Genomic DNA, 7,350 nt, shown 5'->3' with positions numbered 1-7,350 from the left:
TGTGATATGTGTAGTTATTCTGAGCATAAGGATTGGGAAATCTGGATGGGAAGCCACATTAAAAAATGCATGAGGAGGCAGCTGGGTGGCTCAGTGGATTGAGAACCAGATCTAGAGATGGGAGGTCCTCGGTTCCAATCTGGCCTCACTTCCCAGCTGTATGACCCTGGGCAAGTCACTTTACCTCCATTGCCTAGCCCTTACCACTCTTCTGCCTTGGAGCCAATAAACAGTATTGATTCCAAGATGGAAGGTAAGAGTTAAAAAAAAAAAAGTTATGGGAAAGCTTTAGAGGAAGAAGAGTGCTCCTAGGGAAAGAGAAGGGAAAAGGGAGAAAGGGATTCTCTAATGGAAGCCTTAGGAGAAATCCTGGATTAGGGGATCATCCATTTAGAGTGGGAAGGAAACTCACAGGTGATTGAGTCTTACTTGAGGCCCAGAGAGGTTATATGATTTTCCCAGGGTCACCAAGAGAAGGGATTAGAACTCAAATCTTCTAGACTCCAAGTTCAGGGTTTGGTGGGCTCTGTTTGCAGCAGCAATGGAGGAACTACAGGAGAAGTTTGGGATAATATAATTAGGATGGAGGGATTGATAGCAATATCAAGGAAAGCCCTTTCGAGGAGAGGATGCCCCCAAGAATTTCAGGGAAAGATTTTTTCGGGGTAGAGGAAGATGAGGAAGATGTCCCGAAGATGAGAAATGTCCTGGAAGGAAAGCTTGGGTTTGGAGTCAGGAGATCTGGGCTTTAATCCTGTCTGACACTTTTTTTTTTCTTTAACCCTTACCTTCTGTCATGGAGTCTCCAAGGCAGAAGAGTGGTATGGGTAGGCCATGGGGATCAAGTGACTTGCCCAGGGTCACACAGCTGGGAAGTGTCTGAGGCCAGATTTGAATCTAGGACCTCCCGTCTCTAGGCCTGACTCTCAATCCACTGAGCTACCCAGCTGCCCCCCCCCCCCTATTTTTTTTTTTTTTTTTAGATTGTATTTCCTTATCTCATCTAGGCTGGAAGTACAACCACCCCTCATGGGTTTCAACTTAGCGCTGATTGGTATCAACAGAAGCTTTGGCCAGTTCCATGTCTGAACTGGGATGGTTTGCCCCTCCTTAAGCAGCTCACAGGCAGCTTCATTTCCGAGGGCTCATGGTGTTGGCCTGACTCAAGGCAGATATTTAACTGACTTTAGCCCAGCTGCAACTTAGAACTCCTGAGGTCAAGAGATCTCTGGACTCTGGGCACGGGGCACCACGCTTAACCGAGACTTTGTGTTTAAAGGACCTTGGTCAATCTACTTACTTAATTTCTCTGATTCTCAGCTTCCTATTTTGGAAAAATTAGGGACTTGGACTCTGAATTGCCTTCCGGTGTTAAATCTTGTATGTCAGGGAAGAAGAGAGATCTAGTGAAACTTTGGAAGGCAATAGGTCTTATTGCAAAAAAGTGTGTGTATATATGTATATTATAATATGTATGATATATGTGTGTGTATACATGCATACGTATATATTATAACTTTAGAGCACTCCCCATCCTTAATATCTTTGGTGCTGGAAAGACCCTTCTTTCTCCAGATGTGTTTGGGAATGTGAGGTAGTGTGATGTAGTAATAAAAGAATGGGATTTAAAATGTGTAAAATATAAAATTGATCCCACAGAAGGAATGAAGAAATGTACCTATGCCGGTACCTCGATCGTTTAGTGGATTGAGAATCAGGTCTAGTCATGGGAAATCTGGCCCCAGACACTTCCTAGCTGTGTGACCCTGGGCAAGTCACTTAACCCCCATTGCCTAGCCCTTACTGCTCTTCTGCTTTGGAACCAATACACAATATTGATTCTAAGACAGAAGGTGAGGGTTTCAAAAAGAAATGTACCTGCTTCCCTTCTTTGTAGAGTTAGGGGAAATGGGTATATACTCTCAGATTCATTTGATATATTGAATTTTTACTGCTGTGCTCTCCCCAATGCTTACTTTGTTGTTCTTTGTTAGAGCAAATGATTTGCTTGCTAGGAGACATATATTCAGAAATAAAACCTATATAAAAACAAAAGATATCAATGAAAATGAAAACTTTTTCCAAATGCCCCACAAACTCTACTTTTGTCCATTGTTATGCACAAAATATATAACCTAGAGGAAGATCTTCATCATCATAGAATCTTTTGTGCAAGAGCTTGGGGAGAATATGGTCTTGGCTTAGCCAGCTACTATGACCTGGAAGAGTCCCATCACTACTCCAGACCTCAGTGTCCTCATCCTTCAAACAAAGAGGCTTACCGAGGTGACTCTAAAATTCCATATAGCTCTATGACTTTTATGCTATGTAGGAAATTTGAGAAAAGAGGGTGGCTACAAGGCAATGAGAAAACAGCCCGTACCTTCCCACTGATGCTTGAAGAAAGCATTCTGAGAGGGAAACAAGAAGAAAGTGAGAGGAGCACAGAAAGATTCCATTCCATTTCAGACAAAGATTAGATGACCATTCGTCAAGTACGTTATTGAGCGTACTCATTATTTAGGTGTGAGTCGGACCAGTTGGTGGCTAAAGCTGCTCTTTCCAATCTCTGAAATTCTGTGATTCTCTGACTCCTAGAGTTAAGTGCTGGACCTAATATTTTAAAGCTAATTCTCCAGACTCCCCATCAGATTCTTTCAATTAATTACACTGTTGATGAATATGACATAGGATTATATTGTTGGAGTCCTCATAAATTTGGGCCTGTGCTCACAGAATTTCTGGTGGCACAAGTGCTCCGGCTCCTTGCCAGAAAACCTGTGACTAGGGGGCAACTGAGAAGAGGGAAGAGACTGTATCAAATGGGATTGACAACTGAGCTAGGAAGAAGTTCCAGCTCTGTAAGCCATGAGTAAGATGGGACAGCTTTGGTTTTCTTTTTTTTTTTTTTAAACCCTTACTTTCTGTCATGGAGTCTCCAAGGCAGAAGAGTAGTAAGGGTAGGCAATGGGGGTCAAGTGACTTGCCCAGGGTCACACGGCTGGGAAGTGTCTGAGGCCAGATTTGAACCCAGGACCTCCCGTCTCTAGGCCTGGCTCTCAAGCCACTGAGCTACCCAGCTGCCCCCTTTGGTTTTCTTTTGAGGTGATTCCTTTGTAGGGACTCAGGCAGCCTCTGCCTTGGACTTCTAGCAAAGTAGGGAGTGGGTCGCTCTTCTCTCCCCTCTCCTTGGCCACAATGGTGACTGCAAAAATGGCAGTGAGAATATGGACTAGTTTAGATGAACTTGAAACTTATCTCAAGTAGGGATCTGCTGGTAAATGTTTAAGAATCAGTTCTCTCCAAAAAATTTCATCCCAACACTTTTAAATTTAATCTGTATTATTATTATTGTTTTTATATTCCCCACCCTGGTCATTATTTTTAAAATTTTAATTTAATTTAACTTAAAAAAATAAATGTTCTTTTTCCCCCTGATGTCACATCAATAACATTTCTTAATATTTGTTTTCTGATATTTTGCAATCCATGTTCTCCCTCTTTTCACCCCTCCTCCCTCCCCCAGACCCAGGCAATGTGATATGTGTTGTATGTATGTTATCTTATAATACATATTTCCACGTTCATCATGTTGTGAAAAAAAGATACATATCGCTTACACTAGACAAAAATTCATGGAGAAAATAAAGTGAAGAATGGTATGTTTCAATCTGCCTTCTGACTCAATCTGCTCCGCTATGGCGGCAGACAGCCTTTTTTGTCCCAAGTCTCTTGCAGTTGTCCTGGATCCTTGCCCTGTTGATCATAGTCAAGTCATTCACAGTTGATCATCATACGTTACTGTTGTTACTGTGTGTGATGTTCTCCTGGTTCTGCTCACTTCACTCTGTATCACTTCATATAAGTCTTTCCAGGTTTTTTTGTGATCATCTTGTTTGCCATTTATTATCGCACAATAATATTCCATTACAAGCATATATCTTTATTTTTAAAAATATTTTCTCTTTCTCCAATCACATGCAAACAGCTTCAAACAATAAACATTTTTTTGAGTATTAAATTCTCTTCTTCCCTCTCCTCCCCAGCCTTGAGAAGGTAAGCAATTGATATAGATTATATGTGTGACTCATGCAAAACCGATATTAAATCTGCATCATTTATATTTCTTGATCTCTCAGGTCTAACCAATTGACAAAACAATGATTTTGTTTTGGTTTGATAAAAATAAAAGCCTTGATGTGTAGCTTTTATTAATTTCCAAGATGTAAATAAAAATTAAAAATAACAAAAAGTAAAAAAAAGAAAGATGTAAATAAAAATGTAAAAAAAAACCCCACTAAGAACTGAACAGTCAGCTTTTGTGAACCTGTTAAGAGTTGGCTCCGGCACAGCCTTGACCTCACATCCCTGGCTGTCTCTTCTGTTTTATGACTTTTTTCCCTTTAGTTGAGGTGTCTGAGCGTTGATACTAATTGGATGTTTTCAAATGTAATAGCTTTTTATTCCCAGGAAGCATCTAGGAACTCCTTGATCTTATGAGGGAGATACCAACACTAGAAGTGTCCATCTCAGCATCTCTGTCCAGTCACTGGGACTCAGGGAGAGAAAAACAAAACAGAGGAATCAGCTACGATCTTGGGATTCAGTCGCAGGTTCATCTAGGAAGGCATCTGTACCCACTATCCTGTGTATTTATTCACAATAGCTGCTGCTGAGGAAGGGAAGTGGGGAGAGAGATCCCTTCCTCCCTAGCTAGAGGTCCAAGGGAGACATGTCAGCGGGAAGGGTTTCAATCCAACCTCCAGTTGTGGAAGGGACATAACAAAGATGCAAATGAGGTGCTATGTAAGGACTGAAGAAGGATAGATCATTTCTGTCTGAGGAGATGAGAGAAGGCTTCATGGAAAAAATGACACCCGAGATGGGCCTTAAAGAATTGGCGAGGGGGCAGCTTGGTGGCTTGGTGGCTTGAGAGTCAAGCCAAGAGACGAGAGGTTCTGGGTTCAAAGTTGACCTCAAACACTTCCTGTGTGATCCTGGATAAGTCATTTAACCCCAAATGCCCAGCCCTTGCCAATCTTTTGTCTTAGAATTAACAATGGGACAGATGGTAAGGGTTAAAAAAAGAATTGGTGAGAGCGAAGATTTCTTAGAGAACAGCTCAGAGAGTTCAGTGGGAAAGATAGGTTGGAGATTTTGATTTGGGAGATTTGAGTCTTGAATGCTTGATGAATGAGCTTTGACTTGCTTTGCTAGACAATGGGGAAACATTGAGGAATTCCGGCAAGAGTGGAACAACATGGTGAAAACTGTGTCTTTAGAAGATTATTTTGACAGTTGCATGAATCATGGAGTGGCGAAGGGAGGGATGGGAAGGAGGCTATTGTTATCATCCTGATGAAAGTAACAAGGGTTTGGACCAGCACGGTGGCCATGGCAACGGGAAGGAGGGGAATAATTGGAGACATCTTGCATGGTTAGCATCATGAGTTTCAGACAGTTTCTGGTCTAGAAAAGTACTTAGAGAGCCCCTGGTTCAATCCACTTATTTTAGAGCCTGGAGGAAATGAAGATTGGGGAGGGGAAGAGGATTGGATAAACAACTAATTAGCAGTGAAAGGAAAGAAAAGGAGTGGCTTGGGTGCAGAGGGAGAGGGAGAGAGCAAATGAGAAGGGGGGGAAGACGGGAGAAGATAAGATAGAACCAGGGATGAATTCACTAGAATTTCACCAGAGGACTGGAGGACCATTTATGGGGTTTAGATGGTGTTCCTGCTCAGATATGGGTCTTTTCCAATTTTGATGTTCATAGTAATTTATATTCTAGTGCTTTTAAGCATGAGATGGGATAGCTGGATGGCTCAGTGGATAGAGCACTGGGCCTGGAGTCAGGAAGACTTGAATTCAGATTTGACCGCAGATACTTACTGGCTGGGTAACCCTGGGCAAGTCATTTACCCTCTGTTTGTCTTAGAAGGAAATGGCAAAACACTCTGGTATCTTTGCGAAGAAAACCCCGTGCACAGTAAGATCCACAGGGTCATAAAGTGTCAGGCACAGGGCAGCAAGGTAGCTCAGTAGATAGAGAGCCAGGCCTAGAGATGGGAGGTCCTGGTTTCAAATCTGGCCTCAGATACTTCCCAGCTGTGTGACCCTGGGCAAGTCACTTAACCCCCATTGCCCAGCCCTTACTGCTCTTCTGCCTTAGAGATAATACATTTTTATTATTATTTATTATTTCTGTTGACTCCTTAGGAGCATAGGGCCACAACCATCTCATAGTATTGGTTATAAGACAGAAGATAAGGGTTTTAAAATATATATAAATAAAAGGAGCAACTAGGTGGCTTAGTGGATAAAGAGCCAGACCTGGAGATGGGAGGTCCTGGGTTCAAATGTGACATCAAACCTTTTCTAACTGTGGGACCCTGGGCAAGTCACTTAACAACCATTGTCTAGCCCTTGACTGATCTTCTGCCTTAGAACCAATACTTATTGTTGGTCCTAAGAAAGTAAGGGTTTAAAAAAAAAAAAAGAAAAAGTAAATAATCATGGGGGAGCTGGATGGCTAAATGAATAGAGTTCTGGGCCTGGAGTTGGGAGGACTCGGGTTCAAATGTGACCACAGACACTTTTTAGCTGTGTGACCCTGGGTGAGTCACTTAACCCTGTTTGCCTAGCTCTTACCTTTCTGTCTTAGAGTTGTTACTAAGACTGAAAGTAAGGGTTTGAGGGGGAAAATAGTAAATAGGCAGCGCACCATGATGGCTCAGTTAACCCCCTCCATACAGGACCTGGAAGGTAAAGGGGGAGAGGAGGCTTCCCAGCAGAGAGGCTCAGGCAACCTGAGCTTCTGCTGCCGCCTCGTGGCCCAGTTCCTGCATGATGCTCAGAGTGCATCTCGGCCTCGTTTCTCTGACTGGAGACTGTGGTGCCATCAGGCCTGGGGCGTGGATCTCTGGAGGCCAAGGAGAGGCTCTTCTCAGCCTAGAAACGGGATGCGGAATCAGCTTTTCTCCTCTCCCAGGCCAGACCGCCTTGTTCTGTCCTGACCTCTGAGATAACTTCTCAGTCAACCAATTTGGCGGCGAGGAAAGTGATCAGCTAAATGTAATGACCACAGTAATGGCACACATGCATCTAGTCCTGTTTAGAAAACCCTTAGCCTTCTGCTTTAGAATCAATACGAAGTGTTGGCGCTAAGACAGAAGCGGTAAGGGCTAGGCAATGGGGAGGAAGTGACTTGCCCAGGGTCACCCAGCTAGGACGCGTCTGAGGGCAAAATTGAACCCAGGTGTTTCTGACTGCAGGCCTGGTGCTCTATCACTGTGCTAACTAGCTGCCCTTTTCTTTCTTTCTTTCTTTCTTTCTTTCTTTCTTTCTTTCTTT

This window comes from Gracilinanus agilis, chromosome 3 (assembly GCF_016433145.1).
Source record: "Gracilinanus agilis isolate LMUSP501 chromosome 3, AgileGrace, whole genome shotgun sequence".
NCBI classification, from domain to species: domain Eukaryota; kingdom Metazoa; phylum Chordata; class Mammalia; order Didelphimorphia; family Didelphidae; genus Gracilinanus; species Gracilinanus agilis.
Note: the sequence above shows the minus strand (reverse complement) of the source record.